The sequence below is a fragment of the Mirounga angustirostris genome, unplaced genomic scaffold, assembly GCF_029215605.1.
Source record: "Mirounga angustirostris isolate CCGP_5_RB_7025 unplaced genomic scaffold, mMirAng1.0.hap1 SCAF_7, whole genome shotgun sequence".
Classification (NCBI taxonomy): Eukaryota; Metazoa; Chordata; class Mammalia; order Carnivora; family Phocidae; genus Mirounga; species Mirounga angustirostris.
In genome coordinates, this window is record NW_026991715.1 from 35,739,683 (window position 1) to 35,754,563 (window position 14,881).

Here is a 14,881-nt window from a genome sequence, read left to right on the forward strand (position 1 = left end):
CATGATTACCCCTCATGTCCTCCCAGCCTCCCTACAGCCTACTCTCTACCCTGCAATGCCCTCTACCCTAACCTCCTGCCCCTCATGTTCCTCCCACTGCATGTCTGGGTTTGAACTTACCCATACCCGTCCTTCCATTCTCGTTTTAGAACCAAAATGGGCTAATTCAAAGAGTTGTGGATTCATCCTTGCAGTGGAACACTCTGTAGCTGTCCTGTGGATGGATGTTTTTGTACTCTTCCATTGCCCTTGCTTTGCGTAAACACATCGCCCCAAGCCTCAGAAAATCCTGCTTGGGCCCTGGGGTTCATGTGGGTTTTGTGAAGCTGGTCCTACCCTCTGGCCTAATCAATTAGAGAGCTCCATGGCCCTGGCCATGACTGATTCACGACTAGGCAGACACGGAAGATACTAACCCAACAGCCACTCACAGCCTTCCTTCTCCTTTGCTGCTTCCCACTGTAGCCTCTGGAAAGTTAGCTACTCTCCCAGCTTCTCAGCCAGGATGTGGCCAGGTAACCTAGTTCTGGCCAGTGAAGTAAAAAGATGGCTCTGGGAAGATACTCTGCTTTCTGAGAAAAGTGACATGCTTGCAAAACAAACTGTCTGTTCCTTCCCTTTTCTTCCTGCTTTGCTGGCAGATGTGATGCCTGGAGCTGGAAAAGCTGTTTTATGACCATGAGGCAGCAAGCATAAGGACAGAGTGAAGGATAGAAAGAACATTAAGTCCTTAATATTTGACCAGTGCTGGGACTCCTGCGTCTGGACTTCTTCTAAGTAAATAATAAATATTCTATGGTTTAAATGTTAAGCCACTGTTAGTAGAGTTTTCTGTGACTAAAGTTGAAAATGTGACTCATTGTTACGGTGGATGACTCAGGTCTTTCTCGGGGTTTATGTTGGTATTTTGGGGAGATACATTGTGGGGAGCTGCAAAATCCAGAAAAGTTTAGAGCTGCCAGTGAGAAAAGCAGAACCAAGAGAAAAGTGATACAGAATCCTGATGACATCATCTGATCCACTTAGATCTAGCCATGTCTGAAGCCAAGTATACCCCATTAAGTTCAATAGTTGTGTGAATGAATGAGTGAAAACATAAATAATTTTTTTTTTACCCTGAGGCTAGTTAGAGGAAATTCTGGAAGGATACTTAGTAATCTATTGCTGCATAATAGATGATCCCAAAAGTCAATGGCTAAAAACATTAAGTCCAATAAGAGCCAAAGAGAAATGTGCTGTGAAGCCATGAAAAGACATGGAAGGAAACTCAAGGGTGTGTCACCGAGAGAAGCTGATCTGAATAGGCTATGTCTGCTGTAAGAATCCAACGATATAACATTCTGGAAAGGCAAAACTAGAGAGAGAGTAGCAGTTAGGGAGGAGAAAGGGATGAATAAGTGGAGCACAGAGAATTTTTAGGGCAGTGAAACTGTTCTGTATGATGCTGTCAGGGTGGATACATGTCGCTCTACATGTGTCTAAACCCAGGGAATGTACAAGAATGAACCCTGATGAAAACGGTGGGCTTTGGCTGATTACGACGTGTCAATGTAAGTTCATCATACAAATAACAAGTGTTTGTTATATTTATAATAACACATGTGCCCCCCTCTGGTGGGAGATGGTGATAATGCGGGGGGCTGTGCATCTGTGGGCATGGGAGGCATATGGGCTTCTCTGTACCTTCCTCTCAATTTTGCTGTGAACCTAAAAATGTTCTAAAAAAAATCCTTTAGGACACCTGGGTAGCTCAGTTGGTTAAGCGTCTGCCTTCAGCTCAGGTCATGATCCCAGGGTCCTGGGATTGAGTCCTGCTCCTCAGGGAGTCTGCTTCTCCCTCTGCCCCTCCTCCCACTCGTTCTCTCAATCTCTCTCTCTCTCTCTCTCAAATAAATAAAATCTTAAAAAAAAATTAAAAAAATCCTTTAAAAACATTTATTTTTTATGATCTCTCATGATTTCTATATGCTAGATATTCAGACAGGGTACGGTGGGGATGATGAATGGAGCCTTAAATGTAAGAAGGCTGGAGCTGGAATCATGAGGCTCGTTTACTCACATGTCTGGTGGTTGATGCTGACTGTTGGCTGGAACACTTGCCTAAGGGCTTCTCCTTGTGGCCTGGGCTTCCTCACAACATGGTGGCTGGGTTCCAAGGGCAAGCATATTGGACAGACGTGGGTACCCTATCATGGAATGGACTCCAGAGCTACACTGTCTGGATTTGCATCCCAGATCTGCTACTTCCTGATTGAGTAACTTCTGGTAAGTCACTTAATTCCTCTGTGCCCTAATTGCTTCATCCATAAAATAGGAAAAATATCTTCCTTATAGTATTTACTATTATAATGAAGAATGATTACCTCAGGGAGGAATACTTGATTTAATAGATGTAGGGCACTTAGAATAATGCCTGGCAGAATTAGCCATCGCTAAGGAATTGTTTTGAGATGGGTCTCAAAAGAGAATTAGGATTTGGTCGTTGAAGAAGAGGAGGATGGCATTATAGGCAGGGGTGATCATGGAGGCACAGAGGCTGGGGCTGAGGTGTTCACCAAGGTAAAAAAATAAGAACACAGAACACCCAGTTAAATTTGAATTATTCCTAATTGCCTCCACGTATATACTTTGAGATAAAAAATTGCATAAAACCCACTTCTTTTCTTCTTTTTTTTAAAGATATACTTATTTATTTGAGAGAGAGAGTGGGGGGAGTGTGGGGGGAGGAGCAGAGGGAGACAGAAAATCCTAAGCAGTCTCCCTGCTGAGCGAGGAGCCTGACTCCTGGTTGCGGGGGAGGCTGGGTTTCATGACCCCAAAGATCATGACCTGAACCAAAATCAAGAGTTGGACGCTTAACCCATAGAGCCATCCAAGACATACTTATTCTAAAAACAGATTTGTTGTTTATCTGAAATAAATTATAAGTATCTAAATTACATACCTATTTATTTCATTATATTTCCCTGGTGATTTGGCTCTCCTTAATAGTACCTTGTTTTGCAGAATTTGCTTATAAAATTCTCTGAAGTTACAGTCTGTGTTCCATTTACATTTTAACATGATTTCTGCAGTGGTCACATTCAACTTATTCTGTTCTTGGCCAAAGAACAGATAATATAAAGTACAGCGAGAGTCAAAGGGATTGAATTTGAAGATCTCACAGCTGCAACAGTGCACCTGCATTCACAAGTCTGACCTCACAACTAACCATCAACCAAATGTTCAAAGGGCTGCAAATTTGCAAACTAACATTAAATTGAACTTGAGGGCGCCTGGGTGGCTCAGTTGGTTAAGCGACTGCTTTCGGCTCAGGTCATGATCCCAGGGTCCTGGGATCGAGTCCCGCATCAGGCTCCCTGCTCTGCGGGAAGCCTGCTTCTCCCTCTCCCACTCCCCCTGCTTGTGTTCCCTCTCTAGCGGTCTCTCTCTGTCAAATAAATAAATAAAATCTTTAAAAATAAGTAAATAAAAAATAAATTGAACTTGATGTCTGATGCAAAAAAAGATGAGCTTCTTGTTTGCCTGAAAGTGAGACGTGTGCTTTTAAGTCTTAATCAGCCAGAGCTGGTTTTCGTTCAGGCGTGGGGAAGCACGGTGCAAGCGGCTAGCGGGCTTTCACCGGAGAAAGTGCGCAGGAACTTTCGGGCTTCTCAGCTGAGCGCAGCACTAGAGCAAGGCTGCTTTTGACTCGCTGACTTTCAAGCTTGGGCTCCGGAGTGAGGGACTTGCTGATTGGCTGTTGTCTCTCAGGGGCTGTCGCTGATTGGCTGGCTTGCAGAGGCTGGGGGCTGTCCTTGACTTGCTGACTTTCAGAAGCTTGGTTACCGGGGTGAGATCATCGCTGATTGGCTGATTTTCAGAACAAAAATCGTAAGTTATCTCTTATTAATGGTGCTCACTGTTCACGACTTGGGAGTTTAGCCGAAGAACAGTATTTTCCTTTTCTGAATATGAAAATAAGTACCTTTAATTTGTAGTCTTCCCTTTTGTACTTCCCTCAGTTAAACCTGCAGGAGACACCATACGGGATTGTCCAGATCTTTATTTGTAGAGATACGCTTTTCAGTTAGTGTGGCCTTTGATTTAAGTCCTAATTACGGTGGAGGAAAAATAGCTCTGATGCTTTTTTTTTTTTTTTTTTGTAATTTGATTAAAAAAAAAGCTGAGGGCGCCTGGGTGGCTCAGTTGGTTAAGCGACTGCCTTCGGCTCAGGTCATGATCCTGGAGTCCTGGGGTCGAGTCCCACATCGGGCTCCCTGCTCAGCAGGGAGTCTGCTTCTCCCTCTGACCCTCCCCCCTCTCATGCTCTCTGTCTCTCATTCTCTCTCTCAAATAAATAAATAAAATCTTAAAAAAAAAAAAAAAGCTGAGTACAGGACATTCATGGCATCCTGTCAGTAGGTAGAGAGCTCGGGACAAAATACAGGATATGTTTTGTATATACAGGCAACTCTGGGGAAAGTGGAGGGAAAAGAAGAATCCCCATCCCCAACAGAAGGAAATCTAATTCTCATTTCCTTCTAAAAGGGCATTCATTATAGCCCTGCTTGTTAAAGGAAAATACTGGAAACAACCTAAGTGTCCATCATTGGGGAACTGGTTGGATAAAATTTTGTAGATCTATAAAATGGAACACAATGCAGCAGTTAAAAAGGAGTAGTTCTGTGAACTGCTATAAAGACTACCCCATAGTTAAGTTTAAAAAAAGCAAGATGCAGGGGTGCCTGGGTGGCTTAGTTGGTTAAGCATTTGCCTTCGGCTCAGGTCATGATCCTGAGGCCCTGGGATGGAGCCCCACATTGGGCTCCCTGCTCGGCGGGGAGTCTGCTTCTCCCTCTCCTCCTGCTTGTGCTTGCTCGCACACTCGCTGGCTCTCTTTCTGTCTCTCTGTTTCTCGCTCTCTCAAATAAAGAAATAAAATCTTGAAAAAAAAAAAAAAAGGATGCAGAGCTCCAGGTATTGTATCTTTGGCCCTAAAGGATTCATGGGGGCCATGGAGATAAGAATAAATATATGTTCCTATATGCATAAACTATCTCTAGAATGACATTCAAGAATAGTCGTGATGATCTCTTTGGGGGAGGAGACCTGAAAAGCTGCAAAGCTGAAGGGAAAGGAGCAGGAAGAGTCTTCCTTTTCATGCCATATCCTTTTGATACTGTTTGATTTCTGGGGCGCCTGGGTGGCTCAGTTGGTTAAGCGACTGCCTTCGGCTCAGGTTGTGATCCTGGAGTCCCTGGATCGAGTCCTGCATCAGGCTTCCTGCTCGGCAGGGAGTCTGCTTCTCCCTCTGACCCTCCTCTCTCTCATGCTCTCTCTCATTCTCTCTGTCTCAAATAAAAAAAAAAAAAAAAAAAGATACTGTTTGATTTCTTTATCCTTTGTGAGTGCATTACCTATACTAAACACTTCAAATTATTTTTAAAACAATGATTTAAAAAATCAAATATGCTGGGGCGCCTGGGTGACTCAGTCGGTTAAGACCTGCCTTTGGCTCAGGTCATGATCCCAGGGTCCTGGGATTGAGGCCCACATCTCATCGGGCTCCCTGTTCAGTGGGGAGTCTGCTTCTCCCTCTCTCTCTGCCCAACCCTTTTCTCCCTCTCATGCTCTCTCTGTCTCTCTCTCTCTCTCAAATAAATAAATAAAATCTTTAAAAAAGAAATCAAATGTGTGACCTGGGCATGGACCAGAGGCACAGGTTTGATATGTTGGGGGTGTGGACAGGATGTTTTCAGAGCCTGGTGACCCTTCTGCACCAGGATGGACCTCTGAGGCTGTCCGACCGGCTGTGCAGGGTGTTTCCCAAATCTCTTCCACATCTCAGAGGACAGGAAGTAGCCTGGGGCTGGAAGAGTAGCAATGTCATCCCACATAGCATATGACCAAGAAACAGAGCTCACAATAAATACACCAAATTGCATAGGCAGCCAAAAGAAACAGGAACCACCCTCATTATTTATGTAGAGTTCATTTCCTGGGGGCTCTCTGTTGCTGATGGAGGTGAAAACCAAGAAGGGTCCTCCAGAATGGCCTTGGGATTTCAGAGCTGGAGGGCTTCTCATGGGAGAGTCAATCTGCTTTGAGAATAATAGCTTTTTCCTGGCAAAAACAGATGTCTGCAGCCCAGAATGTATTACAGAGACAGAGTGTGATAAGAACTTTTGAAAATAGAGGGGTTGGGAGCAGTAGAACCCACTGTGGCAGATAATCAGCATCATCACAGGAGATGATATTTACTGAGCGTTTATTGTGGTATGTGGACAGGTGCTTTGCATACATTATCATCTCAGTCCTTAGAACAGCCCTGTGAGGTAGGCACAATTATTGCAATTTCACTGATGAGAAAACTAATATACAGAAGTTTAGAATTTCACCCAAGTTCATGTAAGTGAGTGGCCTGGGGCTTGAACTCAAGCTGTGGGTGCTCTTAGCCATTCTATCATACTGCCTTCAAAAGAGGGCTTCTCCAGCTCAGCCTAAAAACCAATTAAAAGCATCAAGCAGGGGCGCCTGGGTGGTACAGTCGGTTAAGTGGCCGACTCCTGGTTTCAGCTCAGGTCATGATCTTGGGGTCCTGGAATCGAGCCCTGTGTCGGCCTCTGTACTTTGGGGGGAGTCTGCTTCAGGATTCTCTCTCCCTCTGCCCCCCCACCCCCCTCACTCATGCCTTCTCTCTAAATATATGAATACATCTTAAAAATAAAAAAAATTTAAAAATACAAGCACCAAGCATTCATTGAGCACCTGCTGTGCGCCTGGGGCTGGGAGAGCCATGGGAAGCATTTGGTGTTTGAGTACTAGCATGACTCTAGGAATGTGATTTCCTTTAAGTGAGGGGGAAATTCACATAACAAAGAACTAACCATCGTAAAGTGGACAATTCAGTGGCATTTAGTACACTCACAGTGTTGTGTAGCCATCACCACTATTTAGTTCCAACACCTTTTCATCACCCCAAAAAGAAGCCCCCTCTCCATTAAGCAGTTCCTCTCCATTTTCCCCTCTTCTCAGCCCCTCTAACCACCAAATCTGTGTCTGTCTCCATGGATTTACCTATTCTGGATGTTTCTTGTAAATTGAATCATATCATATATGACCTTCTGTGTCTGGCTTCTTTCACTTAGTATAATGTTTTCAGGGTTTATCCACATTGTAACAGGGATCATCACTCCATTCCTTTTTATGGCTAAATTATACTCCCTGTATCCATCTGCCACACTTTGTTGATCCGTCCACTCACTGATGGGTGTTTGGGCTATGTCCACATTCTGACTATTGCAAATGTTCTAGGACAGAAAACCAGTTCCAAACAGGTTTGGCTGTTCGCTGCTTGAAAATCAAGAGACAAGTGATGGAAGGAAAGGAAAGGAGGCTTTATTCCAGAAACTGGCAACCTGGAAAGATGGTAGACTAATGTCACTAAGACCATCTTCCCTGTCCAGGGGAAGCTGGAGGGTTCGAAAGGGGAAGGCATGGGAAAAGGCGGGGGACTGCACGCGGGAGAAGCAGGTGCCCGGGCGGTTACTCGTATGTCGACGTGACCCTGAGCGGACTCGCTGCCATCGGGGGCAGCTGTATTTGGATGTGGTCAGGCCTTATCTTCTGGGAAAGTTTGGTTCTTCACTCCTCCAAACCAGTGGTCTGCAAATCTCAAGGAAATTAAGTGAGCGCTGCAGCACATCAAAGGACTTAGGTTAGCAAGCAAGGAACGCATAAGATGGAAGCAAGTCGACCCTTAGCACCGGTCCGAGGGCTCCTACACAAATAGCGCTGCTGTGAACGTGTGTGTACGTGTACTTTTGACATACCCAGGGGTAGAATTGCTGGGTCATGTGGTAATTCTATGTTTAACTTTTTGAGGAATCCCCAAATTGGAACGTGCTATTTTTTTAAAAAAGATTTTATTTATTTGATAGAGAGAGACACAGTGAGAGAGGGAACACAAGCAGGGGGAGTGGGAGAGGGAGAAGCAGGCTTCCCTGCCGAGCAAGGAACCCGATGTGGGGCTTGATCCCAGGACCCTGGGATCATGACCTGAGCCAAAGGCAGACGCTTAACGACTGAGCCACCCAGGCACCCCTGGAACGTGCTATTTTGACATTGGAGTCTTTTCTTGGTACCTTGGCTCTCTCCTGTCCAAGAAAAGGAGAGAGCTCCTTTCCAGGGTGAACAAGAGAAACACAGTGTGTGGTAGTGAAGACACGGGCTGGCGTAGTTTTGAGTCTCTGCTCTACCACTCGTTGATAGCATGTGTGTGGGCTAGTTGTAAGCCTCTTTGAGGTGGCTTCCTTATGTGTAGAAATCGAGATGATCCCATCATCCATCCGCCCATCCATTCATTCAGTGAATCTGCCTTGGGCTTATTGTGGTCCAGGTGATGGGGATAGAGGGAGCCTTCATTGCGTTTACAGAAGGAGGGTTGGGGGGACTGGGGAGGACCCAGGAGTGAATTATTTTGCAAAAGAAAGAATCTTTTTTTTAAAAAAGATTTTATTTTTAAATCATCTCTACACCCAACATGGGGCTTGAACTTGCAATTCCGAGATCAAGAGTCACATGCCGTGCTGACTGAGCCAGCCAGGAGCCCGAAAAGGAAGAATCTTTTTGTCGTGAGAATAATCACTCTCCCCTCCACTTTTTTTAGACTTCATTTAAATTCAAGTTAACATAGTGTGTATTATTAGCTTCAGGGGTAGAATTTAGTGATTCATCACTTGTGTATAACAGCCAATGCTCATTACATCAAGTGCCCTCCTTAATGCCCATCACCCAGTTACCCCATCCCCCTACCCACCTCCCCGCCAACAACCCTCCGTTTGTTCCCTATAATAATCACTCTCTGTAATCACAAGTACGTCGGAGTAGGACTGCAGCCTATTCGTCTCTGTCCCCAGCAACAAACATAGGGCCTACAGACAGAGATATGTCATTTAGGGTTCTGGGGTGGCAAGCATCAGAAACTGAGTGGCTTGGTTAAACAGATATTCCTGGAAAAAAAAGATTAGGATAGCTCCCAGAATTGAAAGAATAAACAGTCTTCCGGGTTGCCAGTTGGAGACAGGTGTGTCAGCACCAGCAGCTTGTAGTTCTGCCTTCCCTGCCCCTGCTCCGACCTCGTCTCTCACCTGCGGGCCCCCTGCCCGGCTCCCAGGGCCTGACCCCCCAGCCCCAGCTCGGAGCCCGTGTGCTATTGCAGGCACTGCCTGTAATTGGAGGGTGGGCTTTGCACCACTGCGGGGGGTTCGTCACGTTACGGTCAACCGGGGTTCGAATCCTCATTATGACAATCTTCTAGCAAATACCAGTTCAAGTGTCCGGAGGAAAAGCATCTCTGTATGAAGTCACTGTTGGGGCTGAAAGAGCAAAACCCAGCCTGGACTGACAGGGAAAACCAGCTTGCAGTGCAAAAGAAAGAAGCCAGGAGGACAGGGAAGATAAAGCCAGCGGGGGAGCCCCAGGAAACACTGTTTCTCCTCAAGTCATGCAGAAGCTGTGAGATGTCATAAGGACCTCTCTTTGGGCCACCAGTGCTTTCTGATCTGTGACAAAAGATAAAAGCAAAGGCCTGCTTTGCTAGTCTCATCGATTACAGGGGACAGCCAACTGCTCAGCCGTCCTCACATCACGACAGCTTTCAATCCCCAGTTAACTCTGCTTTTCTCAATCCCAAGTCCCCAAAGAGCAACGAGGGCAACGAGGGCCTTTGGAAAGGCTCATCTCACCTCATCAAGTCGAGAAATCCGATTCCGTCAGACTGCAGGTGCAGGCTGGCTCCCGGTGGCTTTTGGGTAATGAGGCTGCACGGGCCGTCAGGAGCTGGAATAGAGGACTGTGATTGGCAGCCCCCCCCCCAGGACTGTGAGATGGAGGGCTGAAGTTTCTGCAGAAGAAAGTGGAACACTGTTTTCAGGAAAAGGTGCAAGTATTGGGCATCCAGACCCAAGAGCTGGCTCTTGGAGTAGGTGCTCAATTAATGCTAAGTATTATTGAGGTCATGTTCTTAGCAAATATCTTATAAATTATAGATAATAATAATAATTTAATGGTGACTGAACATTTGCTGTGTGCCAGACATTGCTACTCTATTTAATTCTTTTTTTTTTTTTTTTTTTTTTAAGATTCTATTTACTTATTTGTCTCGGAGAGAGAGAGCACAAGCAGGGGGAGCGGTACAGGGAGAGGGAGAAGCAGTGATGATCCTGCCAAGTAAGCCCAATACTGGACTCGATCCCAGGACTCCTGGAGCGTGACCCAAGCTGAAGGCAGACGGTTAACCGACTGAGCCGCCCAGGTGCTCCTCATCTATTTAACCTCACACCCATTTCATAAGGTCCTCTGCCCTTTCTAGAACATGCTGTCTGTGCAGGGAGTGTTGTCCAGCGTGGAGACTACAGGCAGGTTGCTTCCAGATCTGGGTGTCCCCTCAGTGACTACTCCGGCCTAGCAGGACCCCCTGGATCTCTCTAGATCTTTGCTGGGGATGTGTGAAGGCAGAAGTGGCTCCTGGCCGGACACACGCTACTTTAAGTTGGAGGACTCACACTCTGCTCAGGCGGCAACAATGGTAACAACAACCATTCAAAACACTCACAAGTGGCTGTATTTACACACCAGAGACCTTGCTCAGAGTTTGGCATGTATCATCTCATTTAATCAGCAGAACAGCCCTGGGAGCTACGTGCTTCCTTATTTGACAGATGAGGAAGCTGAGGCCAGGCGATGTTTCTTGCTGAGGTCACATAGTTGATGAATGACAGAACTAAGACTTGAACCTAAGTCTTTCTAGAGTTCATGTGCTAAAACTACAAGGCTACGTTGCTTGAATGACCTGCGACCATTTGGAAACACAGCCTCTGTTTATATTTTTATAATCATTTATGTATGTACTTGTTCATATATAAATATGTATATATATTTTTAAAAGATTTTATTTATTTGACAGAGAGAGAGCGAACACAAGCAGGGGAAGTGGCAGAGGAAGAGGGAGAAGCAGGCTTCTCACTGAAGAAGGGGCCCGATATGGGGCTCAATCCCAGGACCCCTGGGATCAAGACCCAAGCCCAAGGCAGACACTTAACCAAATGAGCCACCCAGGTGCCCTAATATTTTTTAATAAATTAATGAATAAAGCACTTAGCATAGGGGCTGGCACATGAGACTCATGAGTGTTTATGACAGTTACAATGGATATGTTCTTTTTTTTTTAAAAGATTTTATTATTTATTTGAGAGAGAAAGAAAGCGAGAGAGATCACAGAGGGAGATGGAGAAGCAGATGCCCCACTGAGCAGGGAGCCTGACATGGGACCCGATCCCAGGACCCTGGGATCATGACCTGAGCCGAAGGCAGATGCCCAACTGACTGAGCCACCCAGGCGCCCCTACAGTGGATGTGTTTTTCACAAGGATGTAAATCCTATTCTCACTTGTAACTTTAGGTTGTGATTCTCATTTTATCTTCATTGCTCAGTGATGATCAATTTGCCACGACTCTTAGATGCTCTCCATCTCTCTCCTAAATGCCATCTGCCAAATTTCTCTCTCACGCCTTTTATGTGGCAAACACTTAAGGGCAAGCACCTAGAAAATAAAAGCATCTCTTAGCAACTTCTTTTGGTTGGGGAGAGTCCTGTTGTCATGGGGTAAATAAGCAATCACCCCTAATTTTTCTGTTTGTAATCTCAGGAATCCGGATTTGGGGAGAGAAAGGGGGAGCAGAGACCAGGATGGCTGTCTCACAGACTGGGGAAAGCCCAGGGTTGTCTCTGCACCTGAGAGTAGCCAGAAGGGCTCAGAGTATGGCTCCCACCATTGACATCGCCGTAATCATGGGCAGCTGGGCCAAAGTGCAGGGTCCGGGGCCCCACCCCAGGCACGCTGAGGCCGTGTCTCTGGAGATGGTGCCCATGAACCTGCATTTAGCATGTCTCCTACTATATATATATATGTAGTACATATAAAACACCTTGCTACCTCAGCTATATTCTTATTCTAGTATCAAGGAGAAACTGCCTGGGGCAAGGCTGGGGTCCCTGTCAGAGGAGGAAGTATGTTTCATCAGTGCCTTGTGGATGGCTATCTTTTCAGGGGTTCCCTGTTTGGCTCTCACATGTCTTCCCTGCACAACTTTTCATCATGGCCTTACTTGCCTTTTTAACATCACTTCCTTATTACACTAGTGCTCTAAGAGTCCACCTCTGGAGAACAAAACAGGGAGCCATCACTATCCCTGCTTCGTCCCCCAGATGCAGTTCTGCTCCCAGAGGCTGTTTGCATAGGACCTACCGTCCTTCCAGGCCCCTCACCCTTTTTCTTACTTCTTTTGGTCTTTGCTGCCCCTCTATCATCACAGGGAAGGCAGAGAGGATGCTCCTAGAATGTGAAAGACCCATTTGCCTTATGCAATTCAAGGACGAAATTCACATGAATTGGTTTTCCTTTGGCTTTGAGGCACTGAGATTTTGTACCTAATTTAGTACCCGCTGGACTGAGAGAATTGAAGCCTGTTTGTTTGTGCCCTTGGCTGACCTTCCCTCCCTTCTTTCTGCTTTTGTTTATTTCTTTTCTCTAGCTGCCCTTGCAGGTTTCATTTATCAGTCTGGCTTGCTTTGGGATGCCAAGAGCATGAGTCTGTGCCTGGCTGGGGCTTTAAGAGGAGGCGCTAGGAGCATTGTGGGAAGAAAGGAATAAATGCATATAAAATACCTTGCTATAGGGGCACCTGGGTGGCTCAGTCGTTAAGCGTCTACCTTCAGCCCAGGTCATGATCCCAGGGTCCTGGGATCGAGCCCCGCATCGGGCTCCCTGCTCCGCGGGAAGCCTGCTTCTCCCTCTCCCACTCCCCCTGCTTGTGTTCCCTCTCTCGCTGTGTCTCTCTCTGTCAAATAAATAAATAAAATCTTAAAAAAAAAAAAAGAACCTTGCTATAACTCCACAACAACAACAGCAAAAACAAACAATCCCAGTTGAAAAATGGGCAAAGGATTTGGATACACCTTTCTCCAAGGAAGATACACAAATGGCCAATAAGCCCATGAAAAAGATAGTGAACATCACTGACCATTAGGGAAATGCAAATTGAAACCACGATGAGATACTGCTTCACACCCATTGGGATAGCTTTTACCAAAAAAAACCAAAAAAACAAAAAACAGAGGATAGCAAGTGTTGGTGAAGATGTAGAGAAATTGGAACTCTTGTGCTCCGCTGGTGGGAATGTAAAATGGTGCGACTGTGGAAACCAGTATGGCGGTCCCTCAGAATTAAAAATGGAATTACCATATGAACCAGCAATCCCACTTCCAGGTATATCCCCAAAAGAATTGAAACCAAGGACTCAGAGAGATACTTGTACACCCATATTCCTAGTACTATTCGTCACCATGGTCAGAAGGTAGAAACTACCCAGGTGTCCATTGACAGATGAATGGATAAACACACTGTGGTGTCTACATACCATGGAATGTTATTCAGCCTTTAAAAGGAAGGGAATTCTGGCACATGCTACAACCTGGATGAATCTTGAGGACATTATGCTGAGTGACATAAGCCAGCAAGGGAAGGATACATATTGTGAGATTTCACTTATATAAGGTACATGGGGTAGTCAAATTCACAGAGACAGAAAGTAGGATGGTAGTTGTCAGGGCTGGAGGCAATGGGGAAGGGAGGCTTATCTCTAATGGGTATGGAGTTTCAGTTTGGGAAGATGGGAAGAATTTGGAGATGGATGGTGGTGATGGTTGCACACCAGTGTCAATGTAAATTCCCAACATGGATGTACTAACATACTCCAGAAAGAGAACGACCGCTCACAGTTAGGGTACTGCTCTTTGTCTTTGTTCAGTAATTCTGTATTCAGGGATGTGCACTTCCCCTGACTTTCCTCTCTGTCTGGCCTTCAGCGGTTGGTCAGACTTGCAAGCAGTGGTTTTGTCTGAGGGCCACACAAGCCGGAAGTGCCATGTGGAGAGAGCTGCTGACCCGGGAAATGCACGGCTCGGGGGGCTTTGGCTGGGTGAGGGGAGCAAAGAAGAATTTCTATCGTGACTACAACATAAGCTCCTCTGGAGAAACCTGCCCTGGTTGGTTTTCTCTGAGGTCTGGGTTTTTCTAGAAAATCACCTTTTGACTTCCAACCAGGCAGTTTCTGATGCCTCTTGGAGACGTTCTGAACAAATTGCTCTTTTTTTTCTACCTGATAATCACCCACATGGACCAGTCCCTTAAATACCCCTGCCTCCCCTACCCCGAAAAGCTTGGGTGTCCGGGATCATTTCATGAAGGGAGGACGGTATGGAAACCACTGTTTTCTAGAAGTCAGAGACTGCGTACCACTTCTTTAGTTTTTTGGTTGCTATTATCCATGTGCCATCTGTGTTATTATTTACTTGATATTTTTTACAGTCATTGTTTAAACCTTAGCATTATCCTAATCAGTTGTTATCTGTGAAGTCATGGATTTTATGTTCCATATACACACATGGACTTATACACACTTTTTAAAAAAGATTTTTATTGTTAAATAATCTCTACACCCAACGTATGACTCGAACCCACAACCCTGAGATCAAGAGTTGCCGCTCCACTGACTCAGCCAGCCTGATGTCCCTGCACACACAATTTTAAATAAATACATAACAAGTGAAAAAAAATTTACAGAAATCATCAGGTATATATATTCCACCTCAGGAGCACAGGCCTAAGTTACGGTGCTCTGAGTAAAGTTGTGGACGTGGATTCTGTCAGGCTCAGCTGTGGCCATGGCGAACCTCTCTGGCCAGTGGGTTCTTCACCTCTGGTGGCAAACCCAGTTAGAAAGCACTGTGTTTATTAGAATCACTCCAGACTCCTATCAGCTTTGGGGCATTCTCCCC

At 45.6% G+C, this 14,881-nt stretch overlaps 1 long non-coding RNA gene across 1 annotated transcript; it reads left to right on the forward strand.

Moving 5' to 3' along the window:
* The first annotated feature begins 1,885 nt into the window (after positions 1-1,885).
* On the forward strand, positions 1,886-11,381 carry LOC135365246 (uncharacterized). The gene is made up of 3 exons (XR_010412879.1): positions 1,886-2,265; positions 3,754-3,873; positions 10,125-11,381. It is a non-coding gene; the product is annotated as an uncharacterized LOC135365246 (long non-coding RNA).
* The last annotated feature ends 3,500 nt before the right edge of the window (positions 11,382-14,881 follow it).